The sequence below is a fragment of the Culex pipiens genome, chromosome 2 (genome assembly GCF_016801865.2).
Source record: "Culex pipiens pallens isolate TS chromosome 2, TS_CPP_V2, whole genome shotgun sequence".
NCBI lineage: Eukaryota > Metazoa > Arthropoda > Insecta > Diptera > Culicidae > Culex > Culex pipiens.
Window position 1 is genome coordinate 161,533,812 of NC_068938.1, and position 22,369 is coordinate 161,556,180.

A 22,369-nucleotide genomic window follows, 5' to 3' on the forward strand; every position below is an offset into this window, starting at 1 on the left:
CATGGTGAGTATCGAATATGTTTGGTTTGGCTTGAACAAGCAAATTTTCACAGATTTTTTTTTTTGTTGTGCCGTTCCCAAAACTGCGGAGGTTATTGAAGTTGGAATAATTTTCTCATTTTTCATTTTTTTTCATCCTCCCAGAACTCACTGCGTGTTGCACGTGTAGCAAAACAGGGCCAATATTTTCCACCGGGGCTGGACTGACTGAGGGCAGGAGGGTGTCATGTGGGATTTTCCAACCCCCGGCCGTTTGAAAACGTGTCCGCACACCCAAAAAGTTGTTGAAATATGAAATCATTTAACCACAATATGAAAACAATTAGAGGAGGCGAACGAGTTGTGAATCCGTTCCGCGTTGACTTTGGGTGGTAAAAAGGGGGATTGGGGCGGGCAGGGCATTTTTCTATGCTTTTCCGATGTTTATGCTGGCCAGCAATGAAGCAATTTTGGTGTTTGGGGAGGAAAGGGGAAAATAATTTCGGGCTGTTGTGCAAGTAGAATTTTATTGAACCGAAACCATGCGCAGCGAAAATATTTGTTTGATATTCCTCGGCGATGGGTTTGCGTTTAGGGCTAAATGTGCAGAATTAATTGCTGCTGCTGCGAAAACTTGGCTTTTATGTGATTTGCATTTAACCGAATTATTACAGAATGACCGTTTCATTGCAGAGCATTGGGAGATTTTCATTGGAAATGTCATTATTTTGTAATTTTTACTTTAAACCCTTAAGATGTCCCCCGTGTTTTGGCGTTTCATACACCCAAAGGAAAAATATATCTCAAAATCTGCAACAGTGGATTTGCTGCAGAAAATGTCACATTTTATAACATTTTTTGCAGCAAGCCCGTAGATCATTTTTGCCCGCGTGTAAACATTTCAGCGATCTGCAGTTCTCACCAACACATATTAGGCTGGCCCGACCCCGAGCAACACTCCAAAGAGAAGAATATGTTGGTGCTCTTTCACTCACATTTCATCAAGCGTCCATGGTGCGGTGGTAGCGTGTCGGATCAACATCCAAGAAGTTGGTGGTTCAATACTCGTTCCGTTAAGGTTTTTTTTGTGAAATACAACCAAAAAGCCGTCGGTAATGTCGATAATTGTCGGTAACGGGCAAAAATGTCATACCCCTATAACGTCATGATTCGAATTCCCAGACGCTTCGAAACCCGGACACTTCATCTTGTTTTATCCATTATTCGGATATAAGTTTGCATTATGAATGTCAAAACTGTGTTATTTGATGAATTCCAACATCAACTTTCATTAAAAGTTTGTTTGAACGCTGTAGTTAATTCCAAAATAATTAAATACAATAAAATTATAAGTTTACCAAAAATGCGAAACATTTCACTTGAAATATTTCATAGGCGTTCGAAGCACCGGGAAGGCAAAGCAGAAATTTATGGTTTTCATTTCCTCAAATTCTAGCAAATTTTTATATAAACTATCGATTGTTTTGATGTTAACAGCTTATTTGAGACCTAAAGAATGCCATTCACTAACATTTCAGTCCTAATTTGTGCGATTCATAAGTAAAATCGAGTGTCCGGAATTCGAAGCAAAAGTGTCCGGATTTCGAATCAGCTTTTATCAGTGTCCGGGATTCGAAGCACAACAAGTCATTTTAATTTTAAAATTCTGATGAAAAATTGTTAGAAAAGGCATATTTTGCATGCATTTTCTTGAAACTGACTGTTTATACTACATCCTGATGATATTTCTACATTTCCAACTTATTATATGATTTTTTGCCAGCTATAACAAAAATAATATGCTACTAAGTGTCCGGATTTCGAATCATGACGTTATCGCAAAAAATGCATGAGGACAGTTTTCATGCAGATTCTGATAAACATTCATGCCGCCATGCATCACAATCATGCGACCGCCATTTGAATGTACAAGTGTCCTTACGAAGTAAGCATGTGCATGAGCATGAGCATGAGCATGAGCATGAGCATGAGCATGAGCATGAGCATGAGCATGAGCATGAGCATGAGCATGAGCATGAGCATGAGCATGAGCATGAGCATGAGCATGAGCATGAGCTGCTACTCCGTAATCGACAGATCTGCTGATGTTGAACAATGAAGCAAAATGATCAGTAGGAGCCAACCATCGTTCACTATTCAACCTCTGAAGATCCCTACTTTATTAGTCAATACCGGCGCCCTCCCAAGAAACCTGCCGTTCAACGAAAGGGAGGAACGTTAGTCCGATAGTTGAAGTTACAGGCTCAAACAGCTTATCGCTACACCCAAAACTGGCAGCGCTAGTCCGAGAGAATGATGGTCTCGAGTCGAGAGAATAGTGGTACCATTCACGGACGCAGAGAACACAGCTCGAGATGGGCGATAGAACTATTCTCTCGAGGTTCATTTGCAAAAAAAGTTCATCCGTCAAACAAAAAAACCAAAAGTGTCGACAACGGGAATCGAACCAGAGACCTTTGACAAACCAATCCAATGACTTAGCTGCCTCGGCCACCACAGCTTGGTGACCAAGGAGAAGTCAGAAGTCGATGTATGACACTTGTTGGAGATTTATTGATTCAACTAACGAATGAACTCATTTGTTATGATGGTGTGAGTTGGTACCATTATTCTATCGATTTTGGCACTGAGCCCTCAATAAATTTTGAGAGAACGATTATCTCGACTCTGAATTTTGGGTGTATATACCTGTTGACACTGCATGAGACCGTTGAATCCACAGCATCTCCGTCAAGCATCACGGGATTAGATTTTGTTTTTTTGGTTAGTAGGATATGGCATTGGTTTTTCGATGCCTCACATTAATACATGTAAACCCGACGTCGAGGCCTCCGAGCTCCAAATTACGGTCCAATAAACATCACAACTTAATCCGGGACCGTGGTGTAGGGGTAAGCGTGATTGCCTCTCACCCTGTCGGCCTGGGTTCGATCCCAGACGGTCCCAGTGCCATTTTTCGAGACGAGATTTGTCTGATCACGCCTTCCGTCGGACGGGAAGTAAATGTTGGCCCCGGACTAACCTAAATAGGTTAGGTCGTTAGCTCAGTCCAGGTGTAGGAGTCGTCTCCCTGGGTCCTGTCTCGGTGGAGTCGCTGGTAGGCAGTTGGACTAACAATCCAAAGGTCGTCAGTTCGAATCCCGGGGTGGATGGAAGCTAAGGTGTAAAAAGAGGTTTGCAATTGCCTCAACAATCAAACCTTCGAACACCTAGTTTCGAGTAGAAATCTCGCAATCGAGAACGCCAAGGCAATGCTGTAGAGCGAATAATTTGATTTGAAACATCACAACTTCGAAAAATGTCAAAAGTGTAGTTAGTAAGAGCTTTGCTTGGTAGGTTCAAAATAGGGACATCTACCCTCTTGTGCAACGCAAGTTTTTCGTCTCTGTAACGCGAGTACTACTGTCACTGGTTTTCAAGAACCAATAATTGAAGCTTTTCTCGATTCCTGAAGCGTGTCATTTGATAGCGCCAGCCGCGTTCCTCATAAAGCAAGAAGAAAAAATCACGTTCAAATTTGCACAACCACTAGGATGTTATGGTTTGTAAAGCTGAAGATAAGAAATAATTGTAAAAGTGAGACTAAATCACGTTTTTTGCTAAGAATTCCAAAACAAAACTAAAACTTTCTCAAAATGTTGATAAACGTAGCAACTTGGCTTCCTCATTCATAGTTTTCATATAAATATTTATTATTTACTTGTAACGCACACCATTTTCCCACGGTACCTAAACGTAAAAATTCTTGTTGAATTTGACCGCAAGTGGTTGCAATAACTGCGTACGTGACAATAACAAATGAAATATCTTGACATTGTGAACGGGTCAAAGACCCTTTAACCTAGTGATGAAGTTAACCATTTGAATGAACAGTAACGATAATGCCAAGTCTCTGAATGGTAATCTGTGAAAGGAACTCGTACATAACTGTATAAAAAAAATTATGACCGTCAGCACGTCTCGCCGGGCAACAAGTGGATTAGTTTATAGAATATGGCACGCATCTTTAAACTATAAATATCACCTAGCTGAGGTGAAATAACTCTTAGTATACTTTTAAACGTTCTGTCGACCGTATCGCGTAACTTGTGTTCATTACCGTGATCTAAATGAAGATATTGTGGACTATACTAAGGAAATCGACTGTTGAAGTGCATATATTTGTTGGATAAGCTGTGAAAATGCATCTACTTGTGATTCTTTTTGGAACATTAACCGTATTCGAAAGTGTAAACGGAAGACTGCGAGATCTGTTTAACAGAACTGCGGATAACAACATCGGTCAGTTGATGGATACAATGACTACCCTTGCAACGAACAACATCTTCTTTCTGTTGCATGGAGAAATTACTGATCCGGTTGAAGACCTGGTCTCGTTTTGGTGTGGTCACGGGTGCGTAATATTATAGTTCCGCATTGTTCGGTGGTGTTGTGACGCACAGTTTGCTTGCAGGAACTCTACAGAACTCAGGAATACCATCTTGGATGATCCTGAAATAAGCTCGAAGCTTAACCTCTCCAAGCCGATAGCGTTTGTAACACACGGTTGGACAGACGATGCACGCAAGCTGTGGGTGCAGGACATTGCACAAAAAGTAATAAGACACCTCGATAGAAACGTGTGTGTTGTGCAGTGGAAGCAGCTGTCAGCGTACAAGTACAAGCAAGCAGCTACAGAAAATACGTTGATAGTGTCGGACTATTTAACTAAATTGATAAGATTTTTAGTTCAAAATGGACTCGAGCTGAAGGATATGATACTGATTGGTCACAGTTTGGGTGCCCACGTCATGGGTCAAACGGGGTACAACTTCAACGGTGAAATTGGTCAAATCTACGGATTGGATCCCGCAAGAGCATTCTTTACCGTCCCTGAGGACAGAGGTCTGCAATACCGACTGGATAGCACGGACGCCAAATACGTTCAGATGATCATTACCACGAGAGGCCTCGGTGGTGTCCTTTTTGGCGATGGTCACGACAACTTTTACCCCAACGGAGGAACCAATCCCCAACCACACTGTACGTTCCCTCTTTTAACTGATGCCGAGTTCGCAAACCAACTTCTCTGCAGCCACATTCACTCGACAACACTGTTCCGGCTATCACTCAGCCCGTGGACCCTGTACCTAGGAAATCGCTGCGACAGCTACCCACAATATCTGCTAGGAATGTGCAAAGACCACAAGCCGAACAATCTAGGGATATTCAACAACCGAGCAGGAGGAGACTTCTACCTTAGAACGACACCCAAATCACCTCTCTTCGATCACATGCATCATTTGGGGTCGTTACATCATGGTAGTGAAACAGCGCCCTCTTTCGACACCACAATCGCTGCTGTTCCCAATCAAGTACCTTCAGAGCCCACGTCCTCGGAAGAAATCGTTCAAATGGCAGTTCCAAATTTCGATACAACATCCGTTTCACCGATCGTTTCGAGCACGACCGTTCCTAGGCAAACTACAAAAATCCAAACATTTCAAACAACGCAGTCAGTTACAGTGCGGTCCACTAAAGGTGCGCAAGTTGTTGTCTATTATACAAGAAGGAAAATGGCTTCAAACAGACGTAGAAAATTAAGCAAACGTTGCAGAAAAGTGGCTGCACAATACGACAAAGCGGGATGCCACTCGATAAACCGAAACAGTAAATTTTAAATAAATAAGAACTAACTTAATCCACCTATGGCGTTGGTGCCTTTCTCACTCCTAACAAAAAAGGGGTGACAAAAAACATGAATAAAACATTTTATTTGGATTGTTAACTTTTTGGAAAAGAAGTGCGCAGAAACGCTGTAGTCCCACTCTGACGTCAAAAAGTATATCAATATCACAGTGACAATAACCTAACCTTACAAGGTTGCCATTATCGGGCTCTAAGGACAAGTTTATACTAAGAACAGGTTAAATAAGTTTTTAAGTTCAAGTTTCAAGTGCTATTGAAACAGAATTCAAATATTTAAAAAAAACATAGGATTTTTTTTAAAACAGGTTACTAATTTACTTTTGGAGGAAGAAATTTTTTTTATTATTGTGAAAGAATCATTATTTAACGATATGTTCTCCAGCGAGAAAAACGACACCTTTTGGCTGAAAGGTCGAACATTTCAAGTTTTAGTTTGTTTTTTTATTGGTCAAATCAACAATCGCAGCTGCACAGAAAAAAAAATCATGGTAATATTACATCTGGGAAGGGGTACATCTTTTATGTCAGAAAAAATGTGTAATTTTACCTCTGGAAATGTGTAATTTTACCACTTTTCTGGTGTAATGTCCCTTTTTCAGTCTAAATTGAGGTAAAATTACATCATAAAAGAGGTAATGTTCAACCTTCCAAAATTACAGCTTCCAAATTTACATTATTTTTTTCTGTGGGTTATCAATGACAAATGTTTATTATAACTAAAACATAAGTTATTAATTTGTATGAATCCAAAAAGGGTAGAAATTTCGCTGTTTCTCACTCCGATGCAACGTCACGGAGTTATCGAAGTGACAAATTCGACTCAAATAGTCACTTCTTGTAGAAAATTCAATTTCTAATCCAAATCTGTAATAAACAGAAAAAAATAATGTAAATTGGGAAGCTGTAATTTTGGAAGGTTGAATATTACCTCTTTTATGGTGTAATTTTACCTCAATTTAGACTGAAAAAGTGACATCACACCAGAAAAGTTGTAAAATTACACATTTCCAGAGGTAAAATTACACCTTTTTTCTGACATAAAAGATGTACTCCTTCCCAGATGTAATATTACCAAGTTTTTTTTTCAATTCCAGCTCAAATCAGAAAGTTTCCTGGAACTTTTGTACCCGACCCTCTCCGATTTGAATGAAACTTTGTAGACTTGTTATCTTAGGCCTATATAAGCCATTTTTGTGTATATGGAGCCAATTGTACTTGAAAATAATGTTTGAGAAGGGCGTAGGTTATTTAAATATTTTTTGTATTTTGTAATTTGAAAATTACTGTATCTCGAAGCCGTTGCATCATATCGAAAAGTGGTTAAAGACAAACTTGTAGGAAATTGGACGGGCTTTTTGAAAAAAAAATACACTGTAATACAAATACACGCCACTTCTATGACATTTTTTGATTTTTGAATTTAAAAGTTAAATTCGAAGGTGATGTCACGATTTTTTTTCGTTCAAATTTATTAAGGATATAGCCTAAGATGTTTCAAAAAGATTGACGAAAAAATAAAAAAAATACAAAAATCATTTATTAAAACTGTTTTTTTGAAAAGCGGTCTGAACGTCAAAATATTAAAAACCGACAGTGAGTATCGATTCCCTAGACAATTTTACATAAAAGTCTCCATATTGACCATTGCCCTATGAAAAAGTTTCTTTTTGCATTAATCTTTGTTTCGTCGTCCGTGTCTGTCGTGGATGACGATGAACGGCCATGATCAACGACTCCCGGGTAATTTGAGAACATTGGATGTTCAATGTTAGATGTTCTAGTTCGAATAAACCAATGCCTTTCTAACCCGAGCATGGGTAAATAACAAGGGAAATGCGTAATAACACCTTTCTCTGGTATCAATACCAAATTTTGGTATTCCTGGACCCTTTAAAATTTGTCTTAAGGATTATGCAAGAGCAAAATGTGGTATCATACCGATTTAAGGTATTGTTTTGATATTGCAAAATTGCAGAATTTGTCAATGGTCGAACACCACATTTTGGTATTCTTTTGGTATTACAGTATTTTATCAAATTCCTCTGAAACTATGGGAAAATTTTGACCAATTTTGACAAAATAATTAATTTTGCGCTAAAATGATGTCTCAAAGCGAATGCTTTCATTAAAAACCGGGAATTTCAAACTTGATTTTAAACATTTTTGATATACCCCCTACAGAAATGACTTGAAATTGTGGAAAATTTTCTAAGTCAGTATGGCACATTTTGGTATTTTTTTGGTATTAAAGTGGGATATGGGAAAATTTTGACCAATTTTGACAAAATAATTAATTTTCCGCTAAAATGACTTGAAACCTAAAAATGTTATTTAAAGCTGATTTATTTTTTTTGTGATATACCCACTAATATTTTTTTTCAAAAACTTTGAAATTTCTCTAAGTTGGGATAACCAAATACTTTGAAAAACGAGTCAATCAACAGATTATTGAATTTTGGTGAATTTCAATCCAGTTTCATTTCAATAATACTTATTTTTCAATCTTGTTATTTTTCAGAAGCTTCAAGAACTTCAAGCACAGGCCGTTCATCAATGACAAATGCATTCGGTGTGGTGAAGAATATCACTAAGAACAACATGGAATCATCAGGTGAGTAGATTTGGCTGTTGCATATGGATCATTTCCGTTTTTCCACTAACTGCAACTGCTGCACTAAAAATGGTATGAAAATACCAAATTTTGGTATTTCTTGTGCAAATAGCAGCGACCAAAATGAGCTCTTGGTTGCCCAGTAATAGATGGTAAAATACCATGAAATCATACCAAAATCATGTATGTGGAAGACTACAGGAATACCAAAATCTGATTTTCCAAGGGCGCGGGAATACCTAAAATTAAAACCATGGCAATACCAAGTTTTGGTATTCATGCAATGTTCAAAAATCCAGAAGACCTCAACTTGGTATTGAAATGGTTTTATTTTGAGGTATTATTTTACCCTTGGAATAACATGGTTTGGTATTGTTGTGCCCTTCCACATACTAGACTTTGGTATGATTTCATGGTATTTTACCATCTATTACTGGGCAACCAAGGGCACATTTTGGTCGCTGTTATTTGCCCAAGTAATACCAAAATTTGGTATTCCCGTGTTATTTACCCCTGCTCGGGAATCTTCTTATTAAGAAAGTGTAAATTTTAACTTATCAACAATTTTAATACAGTGGAATCTCTCGTTGGCGATATTGAAGGGACCGTCGAGAGCGGGAGTTATCAAATTATAGAACGGAAAATCAAAGCAATCTGTTTGAAGGGACTGAAAAATTTATTGACAGCTGGAGCAATATTGATATCGAGAAGATCGACAGTAACTATAATTGAGAGAACCCAATTTAACGTGGACCCCAAAATTTATCTCAAACCATATTTAGCAGTAATACCCCAGAAAAAAAATAAAGTTTTTTAAATATTATTTTCATTTATTATTTCTACGTGGACAAGCCTTTTCAAGATAAGTTTAATTTCCATATCCTCTCTCTAGCATAGCAATCCTCGTAATCTTGTTTTTATTTTTATTTTTATTTTAAATAAATTAATTTTGCTGTACCGAGATGATTTCCTTTATTGATGTCCATAAGTCCGCAACAACTTCAATATTAAATTATATTTGGATGAAAAAAAAAACTCTGCCAATCTTTGTAAAGTTATGGTGCGCCAAATGTGAACATTCGAGTATTCCTGATTAATGTTTCTTTAATGAATATTTACAGTTGACCTTAAAAAGGAAAAAAAAACTACTTTAATTTATTGTTTTGAGTCGTTATTTATCCTATTGCCAAAAATCTAGATATTGGGAAATTATATATTAGCTATTTTGACTGAACAAAAATCCAATAACAAGTTTGTGCAAATTTTGAAAATCACTCAATGATTCAAAAACATTTTAAACTACAATTTTGTGTCCCAAAAATCATTTCTCAAAAATAATGAGGCAATTAGTAGTTTCATTGAATAAGTATAAATTAAGAGGCAGTATTTGTAAATATTGCTCGGTTTGTTCTAGAGGTCGTATCGAGGAGCTCCGATTTGGATGAAACGTTCAGCGTTTGTTTGTCTATACATGAGATGAACTCATGCCAAATATGAGCCCTCTACGACAAAGGGAAGTGGGGTAAAACGGGTTTTGAAGTTTGAGGTCGAAAAAACCTTAGAAATCTTAAAATTGCTCGCATTTCCGTAAAACTTCATCAATTCCAACTCTCTTAGATGCATTCAAAAGGTCTTTTGAAGCACTTCAAAATGAGCTATAGACATCCTGGATTGGTTTGACTTTTTCTCATAGCTTTTGCGAATTACTGTTAAAAATTGATTTTTTTAAACCTTAATATATTTTTGCAACAGCCTCCAACACCCTTACTCCCATAAATCAAAAGATGGGTAATTACATGGACTATAAGCCTACGGTGTTAACTTTTTGGCCAATCGCAGTTTTTCTCATATTTTTTCGATTTTTCTAGAACAAACATTTTACAACGTTAGTTTTTGCCCTGCAGGCCAAGAAGACGGGACTTTTTGGTCTCAATTATGTCATACTCGGAATCCTCGGACAATTTCACGTAAGTTAGAAGTATTGGAGTTGTAAATTTGATTTAAAAAATAATTAAATAAAACATTTTTGAAAAATGAAACAGAATTTACTTACCCTGTGATCAATACGTCAAATGCTATATCAAGTAGGCGAAAACTTGTTTTACCCCTAATCCAACAAATTGTTAAAAAAAAATTTAATTCATTCTAAATGGCAATTTTTCCAATCAAATTAAAAACTCCAATACTTCTAACTCACGTGAAATTGTCCGAGGATTCCGAATATGACATAATTGAGACCAAAAAGTGCTGCTATGGCGGCCTACAGGGCAAAAACTAACGTTGTAAAATGTTTGTTCAAGAAAAATCGAAAAGCTATGAGAAAAACTTCGATTGGCCAAAAAGTTAACACTGTAGGCTTATAGTCCATGTAATTACCTATCTTTTGACCTATGGGGGTATGGGTGTTGGAGGCTGTTGCAAAAAGATATTAAGGTTTTAAAAAAATCAATTTTTGACAGTAATTTGCAAAAGCTATGAGAAAATGTCGAACAAATCCTGGATGTCTATGGCACATTTTGAAGTGATTCAAAATACCTTTCGAATGCATCTAAGAGAGTTGGAATTGATGAAGTTTTACGGAAATGCGAGCAATTTTAAGATTTTTTATGTTTTTTTACCTCAAACTTCAAAGCCCGTTTTACCCCACTTTCCTTTGTCGTAGAGGGCTCATATTTGGCATAAGTTCATCTCATGTATAGACAAACAAACGCTGAAAGTTTCATCCAAATCGGAGCAACTCGATACGACCTGGTACACATTGGTGAAAAACTCGCTCTTAAGTGTAACTGAATTCATTGAAAAGAAACACATTTATTACTTTTCTTTATTGGCACTATTGGCATAGTTAAAAAATCTCTCGGAACCCGGGAATTCCCGAGAAATTGCCAAATTCAACTCTCGATTCCAGGGAAATTGAAAATCTTGAGATTCGTCACCCTCTAATTGCTAATAAATCTATTTCCTACAGTTTGTAGTCGGCCATATTGAAGCTGCCTGTTATCGATATTTCGTCTGTTGTGTGCTATCTTGTGACAACGACCATTTTGGTCGAAAATGAGTTAATGATGCTATACTTGACAAACACTACAAGATGCTTTAATCCGATTTTGGAAATTCGCTTCCGTTTCCCGGATATCGCAAAACACACTTGTGACATAGATCATTTTATCATGTTGTCGGAAAATGTGGAAAAATTTTCTTATTTTTCACAAATTTGTGTTGATACTTATTTTTTAAAGGCAATTCCATCTTTTGTTTTTGAAAATATACTGATTAAGTCGATTAAATCATTCATTTGAGCTTATTTTAGTTTGTATAGGAATTATGTGCACACTTGTGACACGTAGTACAATTTAACTTTCAAAACACACTTGTGACACGTGCTTTCAGATTTTTGTTTGCATCATTTACTGTATCTTTTAACTGTTGTAACCAAATTAGTTGAAACTTGGAGCGTTTGTTTAGCGATAATATACTTACCGATTGCTTCAAAAAGTTTGACTTCACCATTCATAGTTTTGAAATTATTTATCATCAAACTTTAAAAATCGATTTTCTCGAAAAGTACTAAATTGTCGTTGTCACAAGATAGCACACAACTGACGATTTAGTGATTCCAAAGAACCTCATTCTTATCCCAACATAGACATTTTTACATTATTTTTTATCGGCCATCACCTCTCCTATAAGAAACATACAAAAAAGAATGTATGCTACAAAAAAACAGTAAATTAACTTCCATCACAAAAAGTGTAACATTAACTAGTTACCATGAAACGATTCCACTTGATTGAACGATTTCATCTTTTTCGCAAAACATCAGTATCAAAACATGGCTAACCGCAAAACATCACGACACGCCAGCCAACAAGTCTCACGTAGCGCCATTAAAATTTGCGGCTGGGAAAAAAGATAAATTAATTTAAATGTACAAATTATGATAATAATTTCAATTAAATTAATTCAAATTTAACCCGGTGCAGGTCAACCAAGCAGGAGGAGAGGAGAGGAGGGTGTCACACAGCACGTAGCAAATCAAACATCCACGTGTGGTCCAGTGTGTTGTTATTTGTGTGGTGCGATTTGAGCGTGTGCCCTTTTTTCGGGTGGGGATTTTCAAATTTTGGAGCATGCTTTCATGTTGAAAAAAAAACTCACTCTGTAGCAGATTTGTTGGTTAGGTTCCGGGCTTAGAGTTGGGGGAAAAGAGCAATCATAACAAGCAAAACCAGTAGCAGCAGTAGCGTGGTAGCAGCATAAAAATGAGCATATTTTGTGCCGCCAACATGACGCGCGGTACACAGCAGGCAGGCAGAAGTGAGCACGTTCCGGCCGTGGACTCACGTGGTTATCAATTTAGAACGCGCGGCCAACCCTCTGACGCGAAGTGTGGTGGTACATGCAATTTTTCATTCATTGGATTTTTTTTATTAAATACATAAATATCGCTCCAAAAACTACGTGAGTAGAGTGCCAAAACAAGTGTTTCCGAAACAGTTGTTGAGGCCGCCGCCGTTGGCTGGACCAGGACTCAGCACAGTTCCCGGGTGTCGGACTATGAAGGGGACGAAATGGAAATTGGCCAATTAAACTTGATGCAGCCTGCTTGACTCTATTCGTGGTTGCAATTTTTGGTCAACATTTTTCGACACGAATTGCTGGCTGCTGTCCGCGTTCACCTGAGAAATGTTGATGCCATTTCGATGAAGCTTACCCCGGAGTTATGCTCTCGCAGATAGACGTCAGATATGCGTTTTTTTTACGTTGGAGAAGAACTGAGTGATACCGTAAGATAACGTTATTCTAAAACAAACAATTCCTAATTTAAAAATTCCTAGCGATTTAACTATTTTCTGGAAATTTAATGTTTTACGTTTATTTTATAAATTAATGTTATTTTATACATAAGAATTTTCACCACTACCCGGTACAAGCATCCTTGGTAGTGCTACAAAATACCATCACACTGGACACATCACCAAGCCGTTGGTCAATATTCCGAATATGGTCGCAAAGGCTGCACATTTTTGCCAGCTCGGAGCCCCTAATAATTGCTCCATTTTTCGCAGAATGATTGAATGTTATTTCTCCACCAGCAGCAGCAGCAGAAACCACTTGGCAGTTGTCGCCGTCGCAGTCTGTCCTTTTTTGGGGTTTTCGAATTTTTTCAGTTCATCACCACAAAACATATCACCTTCGGGAGATAAATTTTTGAGAGCGGGTGCAGCTTCCTTTTTTTGTTGCTGTCGATGATTACGATGGAGCGATCGCTTGACAAGTTGGACAGTTTGAGATATCGCGAGGTAGAGATGGACAGGTGAGCAGTGGGGATCGGGAACTGGGGGGTACTAAATTGAGATGTTTTTGAGTCTGGGTACATTTTAAGGATCGGTTGAAAACGCAACCATTCGTTTTGTTGTTTTCTTTTGGAAAGGCTTGATATGATGATATGATATGGCTTATCTGAAATCTCTCGATTGGTGTAGTAAGTGTGTGGAGAAAATATTAGGCCCTGTCGAAATATTAGCATAGCATAGCATTGGTGTCTACCCGTAGCTGCTACTTCGTTATTGACCAGGACCCCCAAACATTGCTCCGTGGACCACAGATATATTAGGCCCTGTTGAAATATTTTTGAAAAATTAAAAGTGCTCGTATTTCTGAAAGTGTATTATTCCCCTGGAAGTGAGCATTTTGGCCAATTTTCGTAGAATAGTGTTATCCGTCCAACGATGAGCCAAATATCCATTTTCTATTTAATTTATATCAAAATAATTCGATTTTTTCAAACCCCAATAAAAATTGTTGATATGTTTCATTTGAAATAAAAAGCACCAACTTGCATTAGGGAAGAATTGTTTTAAGTTGTAACAGACATGTACAAAATCTCGAAATTTTATGCCACCCAAAATTAATTGAATCCACGAAAGGACAAAAAATCGTTTTATTGTTTTTGTTTTTTTTGTTTTACATTTTAGTCAAATTTAAGTGATTGATTGCCTGTTATTTTACCAAATGCATTTTCTCAATATTCTCAAAACACTTCATAGCATATTGCACATAACCACATAACAATTTTTTTCATGATTAGAATATCCTTGAACATCTAATTTCCCGTCCAGGGAAAAAACATTCGGAATAACAGGGATTTCAGGTAAAAAAATATTTCGTGTTTCCCGGGAAATTAGAGTACAAGTGAAAATTATCTAAACTTATTGCCATCAAAAAAATTAAATGAAAAAAAAAACATTATTTTATTTTATTTATTCAATTTCATCGCACTTTATTTTATATTTGAGCAATTCTCTGAGATTTCGGTCATTTGATTTTTTCTTTTTTTATAATCCGGCTGAAACTTTGTTGGTGCCTTTGGTATGCCCTAAGAAGCCATTTTGCAAATTTGGCAGCTGTCCATACAAAAATGATATGTGAAAATTCAAAAATCTGTAACTTTTGAAGGAATTTGTTGATCGATTTGGTGTCTTGGGCAAAGTTGTAGGCATGGATATGGAAATCTTTGACCGAGTTATAATTTTTGAAATCAATACAATTTTTTTCAAAAAATCTAAATATTGGTCGCAAAAATTTTTCAACTTCATTTTTCGATGTAATTTTGAAATCATAAAGTGCACCGTTTTTAAGTTAAAGCCATTTTTATGTAACTTTTTTCAAAATAGTCGCAGTTATTGATTTTTTAAAAATGGTGCCCATGTTTGCCCACTTTTGAAAAAATATTTTTGAAAAGCAGAGAAAATTGTCTATATTTTGCTTTTAATGATTTAAAAATTTTGAATTTTTTTTTTTTCGAAAAATTCGGAAAATTTCACGAATGTTTCATATTTTAACATTGTAAATCGGACCATTAGTTGCTGAGTTATCGACATTAGAAAATGGTGGGTTGTTTGGGTGAGACTTAGCAAACATCAACTTTCTTGTTTTTAAACCTTTGCATGGCAATATCTTAGCAACTAAGGGTCGTATCAACAAAGTCCGAAAAAGCAAAATATAGAGAATTTTTCAAAAATGGGCAAACATGGGCACTATTTAAAAAAAATCAGTAACTGCGACTATTTTGAAAAAAGTTACATAAAAATGGCTATAACTTGAAAACGGTGCACTTTATCAAAATTTCACTAAAGTACTTTTTGATAGCAAATTCAATTTTACATTGAAAAATTAAATTCAAAAATTTTTGCGACCAATATTTCAATTTTTTGAAAAAAATTATATTGATTCAAAAAATCATAACTCGGTCAAAGATTTTTTGCCCATTCTGGAAATTTCTGAGAAGTTGGCATTTGATGTCCTCTAAAACATATCAAAAAAAAATATAAATTGTGTTTTTTTTTTGCAAATCAAGTTTTAGTGACAAAAAGTGAAATTAAAAATCACCAAAAAAAATTTTACCGTGTATAATATTTATTTAGTGTAGTCCATATCCATACCTACAACTTTGCCGAAGACACCAAATCGATCAAAAAATTCCTTCAAAAGTTACAGATTTTTGAATTTTCACATATCATTTTTGTATGGACAGCTGCCAAATTTGTATGGAAAATTATATGGACAAACTAATGATGCAACATGGCTACTTTGGGCATACCGAAATCACCAAAAAAGTTTCAACAGGATTAAAAAAATACAAAAATTAAAATTAAAGAAAAAAGACCGATTGCTAAGAAACTTCAATAGAGGGTTAAAACAACGTTTTGTCCATTGCTTGTCCCAACAAATTTAAAAACTTTTAGTTACGATTTTACAAAAATAAGACCCGATAGAATAGAGTTTTTTAAGAAAAAAATATATGATTATTTATTTTGTTTACGAGCAGAAACCAGTAAGACTTGTTCTAGAAATGTTATTTGGCATTTCAAAAAAACATAATTTCTGCACCTTTTTTATTTTTGATTGACTATACAACTCAGAAGACAGCTTATAAAATTAAAAAAGTTTATATTTTCTTGAAGTTATAGGTTTTATTTTAAAGCAGTCAGCCACTAATTGGTCCTCAAGTTCTAATCAGAATAATTTTCAATACATTTCAAATTTCCCGGACATTCCCGGGAAGTTTGTTAAAATTTTATGTTTTCCATGACTTTTGGGACCCCGGGAAATTGTACGCTCTGGATAATCCGAAGTAAATTTTTTGCAAGGACTTCAGAAAAAAAGGCTCATTTAAATAAATGATCAATGGTACATTTTTTCAGTAGAAAATCATTTTCAGGATAAATACGAAAACGAGTTTTTCAACCTTTAAGAAATCTCCATAATTAAAATAAATATCTGAGGTAATTCTCAATAATTTTCCTTTTTGACGTTGTTGATCCAACTTTTTATTGCTGAGAAACGGTCTTGCCAAGAATGAAAATGATCTGATTTTTTGATCCCATTGAATAAAAAAATGCAATTCCATTTACTTAAGTGAGAACACGAACGTTTCACTGAAAAATCCAATTCATAGTGTTCGAAATTGCAATAAATGTAGCAAGCAACTCGCTGCAACATTCGTTTTTTTTAACACGCGTCGTATTTATCCAACTTGCTGCGATAGATAAATGTAACTTTTTAGATAAGCTACTATTTCAGAATTGTTAAATCACGACTATCATTTTATGAATCTATTTTTTTGAAATATTAGCCGAGTTTTGAAAAAATAAAAAATCTAGTAAACAATTGCAACAATCAATCTCAAAATAAATCACGTTTTGTAGAATAAAACTAAAAAATAAATTAAAATATTTGTTATAACGAAGGCCTGAGATAAAAATATTAATTTGATTACAAAGATTGTAACCATCACCTTTACATCATTTGTCGACGTACAGTAAACTTTAAATATTGGAGTTTTTTCCATGTTTAATGTTTGCTTACATGCTCAAATTTCACGCAATGTTACACCAAACCACAATTCATTAATCACTACAAACAAGCATAGCATATCCAATTTAGCAATGATATATACTCAACCCGCAGCTATTGTCCCACTCTCTCACCAATCGACTTGCAGCTAGTATTACTTCTCGTCATCCTATAACTCAAACTCCCATGACACCGTCACTTCTCAAAGTACTTCAACACACAATACCGTCTCTGTCCTCATCCCCTCTTGAAGGCAGCCGTCCCTAATTTGATTTGGAAAAACATTTCTTGTCTCCGCAATTCCAGCATCCTTCCATGCGTGCTGGATCGCGCCAAAAAAGGCAAGTCAAATCCTGCAGTCGAGGAAGGAAAAAAGGACACTCGATCCCTATGTCGGCAAATATTCCCGTCGACGTGCCAAAACCATGTCCAATTGATTCGTAAACAAGTCCGGGCTCAAATCTCGACGTGTGCCCGTTTTTCAGGCACATCTGCAAACCATGTTTTCATACATAGGTAAATTGAATGTGTAGGAAAAAATTTACCACGCAAACGCCCTTTTTTCGGCTTTTTAGGAATTCTTGGGGGAACATGATTGTTGCTACTCGAGTGCCGAGCAAAAGTCACGCTAATAAAATACAATAAATTGCTGTAACTTGGAGGTATGTATCGATTTGATAAGGTGTCATAATACGAGTATAGGCCGTATGAATTCGACTCCTTTTTTTCTTTCTCCCCCCGAAATAATGCAACGGATTTCCCTATTTTGTCCTACTCTTTACAATGTTACGTAAGGATGTCCCTCAAACCATAAAACCGTCGATGTCTCTCGCGTGTCACATTTCCAATTCATCGAAGTCCAAATTTATGAGCTTGTTTACCCAACGTGAGTTCTCTTTCTCTAGTTCTTCACTCGACTTGTTGGACGTGTTGTTGGGAAAATTAAGGGAAAAGCGATGAAATTTTGAGCGGTTATTTTTCGCGAGACGCGCTGATCTACGATTCAATTGTCGCGACGAGGACGACGATGGATTTGTTCGCGTCTGGAGAAATTTTAATGAATTATTATGAGTTGAGTTGGAGACCCTGATAAAAAATCTATGTTCAAAAACGACTATTTGAAAATATGAAAGGAATTTTAACGAGCTTGAAAATAACAATACACAATAATAATAAGATATAAAAACTCCCCAAATTTAAACTCAAACATAAAAAAATATTGGGCAAAAACATTAAAAACTCCCCTTTAGTATCAACATGTGAGAAAAAAAGTATCGCCTCGTACCTTTCACACTACCCAAACAAAAAAATCGTCGACAACTTCCGGATCCGCTCCATCGAGCGTTGAAATGTTGTAAATTTAATTTGCACCAATATCAACATCACAGGGAGAAAAAGACTGCCTGCCACACTACTGTTTCCCTCAACTGCTGGTGAAACTCACTCGTTTTCCATGGTGTTGCAAAAAAAAACGACTGCCTGTCGACGACTCAACTGACATAAAAACAAGCAAATATTCGCCCCCAAAATTGAAGAATCATACTTGAAAAGTGAACCTGTAGAAAGGAAATCAACTGTTTAAAAAATAAATAAAAGCAAGATAACACCTCCTTTCTAGTGGCTCCTCAGGTTCCCGTCATGCCCGGAAGAATCCATGTCAGAGGGATGATGTGGCCAGGATGTTTTCACACTTGATAAACGCGTGAAGGGATGCGACGGGATGTGGGTGATCCCGTTGCCGAGAATGGATCGAAATTGCCCCTTTTTCGAAAGACGGAGAAGAGAAGGGGATGCATTCCTTCGCAAGAACCCATTACCGGGAAAACAAAGGACGAGATTAAGTGGTAATTGGGCGACGCCAAGTTTTACAGCAAATTGGGACGGATTTGGGAGTGTGAAAATTTATGGACGATAATATTCCCGATATGGGAGCAGTTTCACGTGCACGAAATTGAGCGTTTTTTTTAACAGAGTCATTATGCAACAATCATGTTGAGCAAATAGCCCGCTGGTGGGTGGTTGAAATCCGTGTAATCAAGAGCCTGCCACAATCACGCTAATTAGATTTTATTCAAATTTTATACCTTCTACACAACGAGGATATCAACAGCGAAAAAAATATCCTCGGGGGCTGCATTTACACAAAATTTGTGCAAATTAAAAGCAAACAGTGTAAATTATCAAGCTCTGCAGTTGGTGGACGATGCCGCGAAATCCGCGGACATTGTCGACCAAAACATGCCGGCTGAATTCGCTTCAGCTGAAATTGCTGGAACTGTGGCCATTAGCCTGTCCCATTTTGAGGTCATGTCGAGGAATTTCAGGTGCTCACTTCTTAAATGATAGATTATGATGTTAGGAACAATGTTTTCTTAGACAAGAAAAAATAATAAAATACTTTCTCGCACCCCCTAGTCGATTTACTGAAAAAAGTCACTTTTTTGAACAAATTTTCTAAAATCGCTTGGAATCAATACAAAAACTGTTTCGATCAGGTGTGTATTATCTTCAAACGATAGGTTTTTGTCCATAGATTAAGATGCACTATCAATATTGGACCAAAATTTAAGTTTTTGGACTCTCCCAGGCGGATTTGTGTCGAAAAAATCGCATTTTTTCGAAACTTTTTTCAGAAATGTTCATTTAATTTAGGGTAGCCTATTTTTCCCAGTAAAACCAATACATGCAGCTTGTAGGAAATTTCATGGCGAACATTTTTCCCTGTGAGAAAATGCAATTTCGACACTCCAGAGCCGAGATATTTGAGTTTTAGTGAGGAAAAAAGTGCCAATTTTCAAAATTTCTCAGAATTCAGAAGCAAGGCCTACTAATTACACGATGTAGCAAGCATATGTCTCAAAGGTCAAGGTATGCTTTTTTATAGTAATTTTGGCGGCTGAATCCAAATCTGAAATCAAATTTCGTGTAAACAGTGATGTTTTGGAGCTACACCCTTTTGGAATGTTATTTGCGTGTATAAGAGGCAGTTTTTGTAAATATTACTCGGTTTGTTCTAGAGGTCGTATCGAGGTGTTCCGATTTGGATGAGATGAGATGAGATGAGGGAAGTGGGGTAAAACGGGCATTGAAGTTTGAAGTTTCCAAGGATTTCGAATATGACAAAATTGAGACTAAAAAGTGCCGCTATGGATGCTGTAGGGACAATAACTAACGTTGTAAAATGTTTGTTATAGAAAAATCGAAAAACTATGAGAAAAACTGCGATTGGCCAAAAAGTTATTACCGTAGGATTATAGTCCATGAAATTCCCTAACTTTTGAACTAAAAGAGTATGGGTGTTGGAGGCTGTTGCAAAAAGATATTTAGGTTTTTAAAAAAATCCATTTTTGACAGTAATTTGCAAAAGCAATGAGAAAAAGTTAAACTAATCCTGGATGTCTATGGCTTATTTTGAAGTGCTTCTGAAGACCTTTCGAATGCATCTAAGAGTGTTTTGAAATGATGAAGTTTTACTAAAATGCGAGCAATTTTAAGATTTTTTATGTTTTTGGATCTCAAACTTCAATGCCCGTTTTACCCCACTTCCCTTTGTCGTCGAGGGCTCATATTTCGCATGAGTTCATCTCATGTATAGACAAACAAACGCTGAAAGTTTCATCCAAATCGGAGCACCTCGATACGACCTCTAGAACAAACCGAGTAATATTTACAAAAACTGCCTCTTAAACACGCAAATAACATTCCAAAAGGGTGTAGCTCCAAAACATCACTGTTTACACGAAATTTGATTTCAGATTTGGATTCAGCCGCCAAAATTACTATAAAAAAGCATACCTTGACCTTTGAGACATATGCTTGCTACATCGTGTAATTAGTAGGCCTTGCTTCTGAATTCTGAGAAATTTTGAAAATTGGCACTTTTTTCCTCACTAAAACTCAAATATCTCGGCTCTGGAGTGTCGAAATTGCATTTTCTCACAGGGAAAAATGTTCGCCATGAAATTTCCTACAAGCTGCATGTATTGGTTTTACTGGGAAAAATAGGCTATCCTAAATTAAATGAACATTTCTGAAAAAAGTTTCGAAAAAATGCGATTTTTTCGACACAAATCCGCCTGGGAGAGTCCAAAAACTTAAATTTTGGTCCAATATTGATAGTGCATCTTAATCTATGGACAAAAACCTATCGTTTGAAGATAATACACACCTGATCGAAACAGTTTTTGTATTGATTCCAAGCGATTTTAGAAAATTTGTTCAAAAAAGTGACTTTTTTCAGTAAATCGACTAGGGGGTGCGAGAAAGTATTTTATTATTTTTTCTTGTCTAAGAAAACATTGTTCCTAACATCATAATCTATCATTTAAGAAGTGAGCACCTGAAATTCCTCGACATGACCTCAAAATGGGACAGGCTAGTGGCCATAGAAGGTTTCTTCAAGGGAGTAGGACTTGGTTTAACGCTTGAACTTCTAGAGAATGTAAATTAACATTCCAACGCCCAAGGCTCCAAAAAAGTTGGAACGGTAACTTCAACTCAATGGTTCTCGGGCATAACTCATCCAATCAAGATGATTCTTCTTTCCACTGATTTGTTAAGATGTTTAGATGATTCTAGAACTTTGCAGAACTTAATTTGATCAAATCTGTAATTTTTGCGATCAAAAACATCGTTCCAACTTTTTTTTCGCGTGTAAAAAAAAATTCGCCAAAAATTCCGTGGAGGCAGTCGTTTTGAAAAAAGGTGGAACGATGTTTTCGGTCGCAGAAATTACAGATTTCTTCAAATCAAATCTTGCAAAATTTTAAGATCATCTAGACATTCTTACAAATCACTGGAAACAAGAATCGTCCCGATTGGTTGAGTTATGCCCGAGAAACAGCGAGTTGAAGTTGCCGTTCCACCTTTTTTGGGAGGCTTGGGCGTCCGTGTAAGTTGGACATGCGTTGGGCGTTCCAGTGTTAAAAAGAAATATGGGCATATTCATAGATTACGTTCCATCATCTGGGGAGATTCGGGCCACGTGCGGTTAATCATGACAGCAATTTGAGTCTACACAAAAAAAACATGGTAATACTACATCTGCGAAGTTGCACATCTTTAATGTCAGATAAAATGTGAAATTTTACCCCTGAAAATGTGTTTTTTAACCACTTTTCTGGTATAATGTCATTTTTCAGTCTAAATTGAGGTAAAATTACATCAGAGCAATTCTCTTCGAAATCGGTCTTTTTTCTTCAATTTTAATTT

The 22,369-nt window shown here is 36.5% G+C and overlaps 1 protein-coding gene and 1 pseudogene across 1 annotated transcript in view; both read left to right on the forward strand.

Moving 5' to 3' along the window:
• LOC128093113 (probable enoyl-CoA hydratase, mitochondrial) overlaps positions 1 to 22,369 on the forward strand; it is a 204,992-nt gene that overhangs the window by 45,115 nt on the left and 137,508 nt on the right. The gene's annotated exons all lie outside the window — the stretch shown is intronic.
• The window catches only part of LOC128092691 (lipase member H-A-like), a 53,846-nt pseudogene that overhangs the window by 13,839 nt on the left and 17,638 nt on the right, over positions 1 to 22,369 (forward strand).